Source organism: Centruroides vittatus, unplaced genomic scaffold, assembly GCF_030686945.1.
Source record: "Centruroides vittatus isolate TY-2023 unplaced genomic scaffold, ASM3068694v2 contig_579, whole genome shotgun sequence".
Taxonomy (NCBI): Eukaryota; Metazoa; Arthropoda; class Arachnida; order Scorpiones; family Buthidae; genus Centruroides; species Centruroides vittatus.
In genome coordinates this window covers 319,165-329,305 of record NW_027122347.1, presented here as the reverse complement: position 1 = coordinate 329,305, position 10,141 = coordinate 319,165, and the positions used below count along the sequence as shown (strand labels likewise).

The 10,141-nt window shown below is 28.6% G+C and overlaps 1 protein-coding gene across 4 annotated transcripts in view; it reads left to right on the top strand.

Annotated features, from left to right (window-relative positions):
• Positions 1-10,141, top strand: part of Ype (yippee zinc finger protein) — a 41,496-nt gene continuing 31,355 nt past the window's right edge. For all 4 annotated transcript variants that reach the window (XR_010881345.1, XR_010881344.1, XR_010881343.1 and 1 more), the window contains exons 1-2: positions 1-77; positions 8,341-8,389. The gene's annotated coding sequence lies outside the window, so the exon portion shown is untranslated. The remainder of the gene's footprint in view (positions 78-8,340; positions 8,390-10,141) is intronic.

The following is a 10,141-nucleotide window of genomic DNA, read 5'->3' as shown; positions in this document are numbered from 1 at the left end:
GACGTCACACCTGTTTGTTTGTGTTGAAAAAGAAGCAGCTGATGAGAAACGTGGCTGAAGAAGAAAGACGCTTTTCGGTAATAATTCTTTAATCTTTGGCGTAATTTAACGTGTAATACAGATTATTAAACGTAAATTTAATTAAAAACGAAGATGTCATCGAATATATAACTACAAATTAATGAATAAAATATGAAATGTCTTTAGGCTTAACTTCGAGACAAACCAAACCACTTTATTATGGGAATAAAAGATTAAAAATAGAAATAACATTTGAGTTTTTCTCGTAAATATTACCTTAAATAAACCGCTAATTTCGTAAATAATTGCTAATTTCTAACGTTATGATTAAATGTGACTTTATATAATTTTTTTTTTCTATTTTGTCCTTCCAAGTTCATTTATTCCAAGGTGATGATGATGATGATGATGATGATGATATCAATTCATCCTACAAAGTTAATGATGATGAGGTTGATTAATCCATACAGTGTTTAATTAGAATTAATGCAAAGTTACTTTCTCTGTTGACAGTTATGTGATAACTTTCTTTATTTCAATAAATAATAAATTATTATTGCACTATTTTGCTTTGATATTATTTAATTTAGTTCACTTTTTAATTAACTTCTGTATTCGGTTGCTGAAATACTATCTACAGTAGAAACAAATGCTTTTTGCATCTTGTGAAAGATTGGGCACATTGCCCGGTACAGCAGCTCTAATAAGGTGGATGAGCGAGCCGACTAAATAAGCCCGTTTTATTTGAAACACGCTACGCCATTAGTTTGCTTATCTGGGTTTGCGTAAAGTTGCTATACCGGGCAATGCGTGCTTTAATTCTTGCCGAAAACAAAAATTTTTACATATTTTGGCTTCGATATTCAATACTAAACAATGTCTGCTTGTTAAGTAGGCATTGTTTTGTATTGAATATGCATGGTAGGATGGTTTTATAATTGGAAAGTAATGCGGGTACCGTTTGAAAGAAACTGTGTTTCCAGGTAACTAAATATTAATGTTATCTGGACTTAACATTTTCCTGTTAAGTAAACTACACTTACATAGAGATGATAATTTTTGATGAACAGTAAACGCTATGATGTATTAATGAATTGTCAAATAGGAATAAGTAATTGATTAGGATGTTTATGAATAATTTCATTGATTTAACAATTTTTTAAAATCGTAATTGTTTCTTTATTTTTGAATATTGAAGCCGTACACTTTAATTAACTTGTGAATTTTTTCTTTATTTTTTTAAATAAAATTAATAACTATTTGTGTATTAGAAAATTTTATGAATTTATTCAAAGAAATGGTAGTGATAACATATATATGTCAATTAGTCATATGAGTACAATAGTTTATTGATGGAGAATAAATACATCAAAAGATATATTATGTTTTGGTTTTTATAATGAAATATATGAAACAATGTAAAATAAAATATAAAAGCAATGAATTAAACTCTAGGAAAGCATTAGGTTAAGCAAAAAATACTTCATTAGTAATTGACTTAACAATACTTATCTTCCCTTTTTTCAAATATATAAGAATGTCAAATGTTTTTAGGTTATACTTTTAATAATTTTACAGAGCTTTACATCAATATAATTGTTTTTACATAACGTATTTTGCGATAATCTGTCTTATTAAATACACAATTGAAATGAAGTTTTATATATATTATCGAATTAAAACATATTTAGGGAAATATTCCAAACTATTAAAAATCTATTTTTTTTTTTTGTATTGAAACTAATTAATAAAATTGTAATTAGTATGAATATAATTTTCTATGTTTTTCTATTATTTAATAAAAAGTATGATAAAGTTAGAATACATTTTCTTGTATTTAAATTGTATTAAAGTACTATTTTTAATATAATGGCATATGATAAAAGAAACGTTATTGGTTCTGCCAGTACAATATATTATATTACTTCCTTTCCATCTTTAATATTTAAATCATTTTAACATGTCAGCATATTGAATTACTAAATACCGAACCTGTTACCGGTGTAATTTGCGTGAAAAATCTTCTTTCCACAAACATATTGAATTACTACTACACTTCACTATTTGAATAGAATTGTGAATATCTTGGTGTCTATACGTAAAAAGTGATATATTAAACTATATATACAGTTAATTTATAAACATTTTAAGAAGATATTAATTTCCTCTAATATAAAAAATATATATTAAAGAAAATTTGGTTAATGTAACCCTTGGTGCCAAGATGGCGACTCGTTTCTGATTCCTGCAAGGAAACAGTGGGACACACGTTCTAACCTAATCTATTCTAATAATTTAGTTGCTAATAATTATGATAATTTGTTAGGTTAGGTTAGAACGTGCGTCCCACTGTTTCCTTGCAGGAATCAGAAACAAGCCGCCATCTTGGCACCAAGGGTTACATTAACTGCAAAGTTTATAAAAGTGTTGGTTTTTTATTACAATTTTTTAATTTTAATTAAAATATATTCTTTATATTAGTTTGAAAATTATAATATAATGAATACTCTTTGAAATTTGAGAATCTTATTGGATCTTCAAATCAGGAATTCAAAATATATTTTTGTGATTCATATATTTGGTTTGTGTTTCCTGGGTGAATAGACATAAATGATAGCTAATAATTTTAAGTTATTTTTATTATAGTACATCAGGATTTGCTATGACAAAAATCTTGAATATTTGGTATCTTTTATTAAATATATAATGATTTATAAATTTATTTAAAATTTCTATTAAATATTAAAATAGACGAATTGTAAAGAAGAAGAAAAAATGATTTTGTCATGCCAAAATGTTCATGAAGTAAAGAGAAAGAACAAATAAGACTATTTTCATATTTCTTTTTATTTTAAGAAAGATTGTGGATTAACTTATTACAATCAGTCAAAATAGAGAATTTGTTCGCAATTCTGCATGATAGGGTATATGATGACAAGTTATTTGGTATATTCTGACAAATGCTGACATTTTTCAGAATGTTGAATTGCTTAATACAAATATCCAAGGAAAACATTTACATGTTTTTCTTGGATATTTGTATTAAGCAATTCAAGTAATTAAAAAATATCAGTTAAGTATGCCATGTTAATGCACCAAATATCATTTTTAAGACATTTTATAAAAGTGTTTCTACCTTCATTTTGGAAAAAGGCTAACAATTCATTCTTAAGTTTTAAAAATGGGCATAGCACTTTATTCCTGCCAATGCAAAAGAGCTCTTACTTGGGTTGATGAATGTACCCTGGATAAATTAACATTAGGTTAGAACATTAATAGAATATTTTGATATACTAGTATATTTATGTAAGACATCGTATAATTTGTTTTGGTTGTTAAAGTGTAATCTTAGGATTGATTTAGTTATTTAAAACAGCAATGGAAATAAAAAAAGTCTTCATTCCTCTTTCTCTTTTTGAAGTATTCATTTTTCGTTAAACTGTTCTCATTAAATAAGTTCAAAAATAAATTTATCGTAGCGCGGAAGTCCATGTGATTTGCCGTTTTTCTTGTTTTTTATTCCTGATATTCCAAGCAGTCAGAATTTGTGTTCTCAGAAACGTTGGAAGACATGTCGCTTCTGGCAGCATCTCGCTCGATTGATGCCGAGATTTTGAATATGACCTTAGTTTCAGCTTGTATAACTTAGAGGCTCACTTGTAACAAGATTGTGGAACACTACTGATCCAAAGAACACCAGTTAAGAACCATTACATAAAGGATAGTCAGTGGTTTTGAATTTGCAGTTTGTAGAGCTGTAAATGTGTCGGTGGGGCCTCGAGTTCTTAGAGAAAAAAACAAAGCATATGAAAGAATTAAAAAAAATTACTTCTCATAATAGGCCTATTTACCTTTATTAAAAACAACCGACGTAGTTTAAATTTAAAATATCTCATTTAAATTAAATATATATATATATGTGACATAAAAATAGGTAATAATTGCTAACAAACACTGCAAAAAGATATTGATTATATAAACAAGTCATTTAAATTACTAGATCTTTTAATAAATTTTAGCAAAGCAAAAGTTATGATTTATAATCTTATTAGAAACCTTCTCTGTAATAATTTTTTTCTTAGTAGTCAGTGCCTAGAAACTGTTAATAGAGATTGCAATCTTGGTGTCATATTCGATAACAGACTTTCTTGTAATGTACATAAAAAAAATCCAATCAAAAAGATATCCATTCGTCACGGAATGCTTTGGCAAAATTTTAAAAACATTTCAAATAAAAAAACACTCTATGCTATTTTTTCTCTAACTTCCAATCTTTAATTGATTATGCATTACCTACATGGGTTTTGGCTTTTGTATCTGCATTAAATAAACTTAATATAGAGCTAAACAAAATTTTTTTTTACCCTCGACATACTATTGCATCTGCCATATACTAACTCCCCTGATGTCGCTCGAATCTATCTTGGCCTACCCAGCTTATTCCAATATATAGATTACTTTGATCGTATCTATACACGTAAATATTTTAACGGCCTTCTCCATGCTCATTATACCTTCATCCACCATCCTACGTTTACCAGTAGATCGTTAACTCGTGTTCATATGCCCTACTGCCACCTGAATGTAACAATTAGATCTTTTTTCTACCAATATCAAAAACTGCTACTGAAATCGAAAACAAGCTGTTCCTTGACTTCCATAAATTCAAAGCTATTTACAAAAAGATACTATACTCCAAGTAATTTTATTTTCTGCTTGTTATTTTTTTTTGACATTCTCTCATTGTTTTCTCATTCTTGTTACTATCAATTTCTTTTTCTTATTTTAACCTTATCGTATATTTTTTCTCTTTTAATTAATTGGGATTGTCGTAAAGGGGGTGGCAAATATTGTGTATGAGACATCACCAAATTCAAAGTTTGAGAAACATTGATCTAACTCATATGTTAAACTAGACTTTATTTTTTTCGTTTGATCTACAAAGTTTAAGAATCTGTTCAAAATTATTTTTATAACATTTAATTATTGTTTTGCAAACTTCCCGATAAGGACTATGAAACAAGACTCTATATTACATAAAGCATGAGAATTTGAACATTTGAATTGGAATTGATTTATATGATATTTTTAAATGAAATAAGGATAAATCTAAGTTTTTATTTGGTCGAATAGAATTTGAAGTTTAAAAGATAATTTCAAAAAGTAATCACATCAAAATACTCTGTTTTTAAAGATTTTGTGATGTTTTGGATAGCGTAAAACTTGATTATTGTTAAAAAAGAATAAGCATTCCAAATGTTTGTTGGAATGTATCGGAGCATTTTTCATCCGTACGTCATTAATATTTCATTTATTTATTTATTTTTTTTTGTTGATATCTGCGATGAAGATAATATTGTCGTGCTGTAGTGAATTTCAATAGGTAGGATCGTAATAGATTTATTGGCAAACTCTCCTGACACGAACTGCATGAACATGTATGGAAAGTTTTGAACTACCATTTTCAGTAACCTACATTCTTTAGAAATGGATTAGTCCCATTATGAAATAAAATCATTCAGAAATATTTTGGAAGCTTTTTGAATCAGTGCATCAACAGGTCAAGACACTCTGAAATGTCTTTATATACATTTTAGCAGATGATATTTTGCTGTTCTGTATATTATCTTAAAATGTCATGTAGAAAAACTTATTTTACATATTTAAATTATGAATAATAAAACTTTAACATTTGTTTTACCAATAATTCTTCATTTATATATGCAAAAATTTTGTTATTTACATTAATATATATAAAGATAGTTGCAGCATTAATTATTTACTTTGCATTATTTTTATCTTCCCAACTGTATATTTATAGGTATTAATCATATACTTCCAAATTTTTTAGTAGTAATTGTTTAATTTTCATTATTAAAAATTATTTCATCATTTAAATTCATTCAAGTTTATCAGATAGAAATTGTGAATATCAAATAAGGAAAATTTTATGATATTTAAAAGTGATACATTGTTGTTTCTTGATATAACAGACTAACAGAGGGTGTGTTGATCTGATAATGCCAATTGTCTATTGTATATACAAAAATTCTATGACGACTACAGAATAAACTTTATACTAGTACGAGATATGATAAGAGGGATGAACAGTACTGTCACATGTTTGAGGGAAACAAACCCTGCATTACTTTCTAATGAGGACAAACAATAACTGCACTGTTGTGCTCCTAGAGAACACTTTGTGCACTAATAGTTACATATTGATATTCTTAACAATAATTTGGATGAATGAAGGTCCTGTGAGTAGGCCCAATGCCTGGCTGCAATAATATAGGCTAGTTCTATTCATTTTAAATGCTGTTTGATAAAAAAAAATTATAATTAAACACAATGTTTTATTAACATAGAACATGCTGAATGTGTTAATTATAATTTTACATTGTCCAGTTTAATCAGATTTTTCAGATAATGAGGTTAGTAAACACCTATATTTCGTATAAAACTTGAACATCACATTTCGTAGTTCACAAACTCCTAGCAGACTCTCACTGTTTACCAAAGGTCATTTGACCATTGTTAATTTTTGCATCTTTATCGAAAAAGTGGCAACAACAGATATTCTTACACCCATGACAATCTGCCATTTTGTAAACATGTGCAGTATGCCTCTTTTCATATTTTTCAATTTCATTATATTAGAAGGATGTAAGGAGCAATTGTGACTATCCAGGGATCCACTGGTATGCCCAAAGTTACAAGCATCTGTTTCAATAGTCTACTTAAAAAAGGTTCGAGATAAAAAAGGTTAAAATGAGTGTTTTTTAACCTTTTTTACCTCGTGGCACACTTGAACCTATAATAAAATTTTTGCGGCATACCTATGATCCACTCGTGGCACACCGGTTGAAAATCACTGGTCTACTGGAAGTTTCTGTTGGTCCTTTAAGTATGGCCTTTGTCTAATCCAGCATTTCTCAACCTTTTTTGGCCCACGGACTGGTAAAATTTGTGAAAAAAATTTCGCGGACTGGTGGTGTTTTGACAAAAAAACTCTTACTAGATATTAAAGAATTACTACAGAAGTAAACTGTAAAATTATTATCATCATTTACTTACAATAATATTTAAATGTAAATATAAGGAACCTAGGAATTATTCACAGGCAGTCTGTCCCAAATATGTTGGGCTCCATCTGGCCATTCTCATTGTGGGTCTAACCAAACCCATACTGTATATGGGAGAAAAAAAGAGTGCTTTTAGTGCTCACAAGGTTGAGTTTTAAAAACTACAGAAAATAAAATAGGATATTTATTATATTTTTCTCCTCCGAGTCTTTTCCACAACTATGCTTCTTATCAGTCAATTCATTAATTTAACATAAACATTTTGTTTGCATTTGTTATAGGTTAATTTCTATATATTTTTGTATTGTGTAATTAATTAATTACATATATATATATACATATTTGTTAATTTTTATGTTTAGTTTATGCTTAAATTTTACTTAATGTTCATTAATTCAAAATAAAATTTTTTATACATTTATAAATCTCTTAAGCCCGATAGTTATATTAAAGCCAAATGATTGCTGGATTAAATTGGGCTATTACTTCTACTATTAATAATTAAATAATGAGTGATGTCTGGAAACAAAGGATTAGATGGAGGTCTGAATACATAACTGGAAATACCTCCACGTGGTAAGTGGCAGTTGGAGGTTTGAGTCCCGCTCCGGACCAATTCTTTTCTTTCAGAATTTTCTAAATTATTTAATAAATATTATAATTATTAAATTTAATAAGAGATGGTGCTTAATGCTTACCTCTAGTGCCAAATTACTCAATATTTAATTATTAACAGTATCGTTAATATAGTTCGATTTAATCGGGCAATCATTTGGCTTTAAAATTTTTTTATTTTAATTTAAAACTTGAATTTAATTTTTTGCATATAAGTATATTAAAATGACAATAATATGTATTCAAATATAATAAACATAATTAAAAAAGAATTTTTATGATCAAAATTGTATAGTCCGGGAACAGAAAAATAACCAAGAGTCAGAAACCCTAACACAAATAACTTAGGACAGACTTTCCAGATGGACCTTCAAACCAACGGATTTGGTCCATTGTTTTTGAAATCCATTATGTCAGGGTCCATAAGATCAAGAATCAACAGTAGTATACACATATTTATTTATTCATTTAGTAATAACTTCATCAATGTTTATTAAAGTATATTTTCTTCATAAAAATTATATCAATATAAATAAAATTTATATTTTTTCTTTCATTTTTTTTCAAATAATTTTTAAAATATAGTCATGCTATTAAAATCTTATATTTTTTTCTAAAGGCTGGAGAATTTAGACAGTTTACAGATTCATATTCTTGTGAAATAGTAGGTAAGTGGATGACTTTATATATGAGATGAATTATATGCTTAACTGTTTGGTTCTTTTTGAATACAGTAGACACCCCTATAACACGGATTTGTATAACATGGCAAAAAAATTGCAATCGTGATCGTATAACATGCTAAAAGAGACTTGTATAACACGGTAAAACGTCATCGCCGACTTGTGTCGCGACAGGATTGGTCGAATATGGACCAATAGTGGACATTGCACAAACCGTTAAACGAGCAGCGGACTTACTAAAAACCATTTATTATTTAACGGCCATAAAAATTATATTTATATTAATGATGTCTCCAAAGGTCAGCGAATTTTTCGCAGAAAAATAACTTATCAGGAAACACGTGCCAGTTGTTCAATGAGCCGCTTTGCGACAAAAACAAGCTTAAGCAATGGCGTCGTCGAGCGGTGCACACTCGGTAAGTAATCCTACAATTTTTTGTTTATAGCATAGTTTATATGGATTATTCTCAAAAAATTATACGTGATTTGGAAATATTGAGTCAAATTAATCTAGAATTGATTAATTTTATGGAAGAAAACCTTTCAAACAGTCGTAGCCCCTAAACTGCACACGTGCTGGGCTGTGATTGGCTCATGTATTTAAGTGACTCGTACAACACAGAATTCATATAACACGGAACGTATCTAGCGTGTTATGGGGGGTCTACTGTATCTGTTTTTAGATATAACTCTATGCATTTCTTAAGGCCCGAATGGATTGAAGTTGTTTAGATGATTTTGTGTGTTAATTTATTGATATTGTATTGATTAATTTGATTTATTGTATTAATTTAATCTCTTTTTATTTGATATATCAATTAACACATATTTAGCGCAATTATCTATTCAAATGAGTTAAAATTTTTGTTTACCTATGGTACTGTAAAATACTATTCAGTTTTGAAGTTATGGAATTTGAAATTCACTTAATTTAATTGTATGGCCGATCAAATGTAAATTATAATGAAATCTTTATATTCAGTTATCACAATATAGAACCTCAAAGTCAGATTTGATCCTTGGCTAAAGTCCAAGGATTGAATGTCACTGACTATATAGTTTTTCAGGCCAAGGCTCTTCGTGTTATGTAATTAATGACTATGTTAGAACATAAGTAAAAAACTTAAAATAATTGTATATTACTTAAATAAAACTTGTAAGTTTCATAATTTTATAGTTATTAAAATAATGAAACACTATTAATAAAAATAAAAAATTTTAAATTTGAGAAATCTTTGTTAATTCAACGAATAGTTGAGTAGTTGCTGTACTTGTCATATATACAAGGTAGCTTCAAAAAGTTCCTGAAATTGGTTTATTACTCAAAAGTATGTGTACAATTGACAAATCTAGCAACATGTCTTTCAAAGTGTTGTCCTTCAACAACCACACACTTTTGCCAATGCTGATATAGCTGCTGAAAATATTCTTGGAAGCCAACTCATGACAGCGCCTGCAATGCAGATGTCTCACTCTGTATAACCTCATCTGCATTCTTGAAGTAGCATCCCTTGATGGTATCTATCTTTCAACCACAGGAAGAGGTAGAAATTGCATGAAGTCCATCATGAGCATTGGTGGCACAGTATGTTGGCAAACACCATGCATGTTCAATTGATAATGCAGGATGGAATGACAACTTCCAACTGAAATTCCTGCTGTCTTGGCAATCTGCTCAATTGACTGCTGTCTGTCTGACTTCACAATCTCGCATATGACCAACACTTTCTCTTCAGA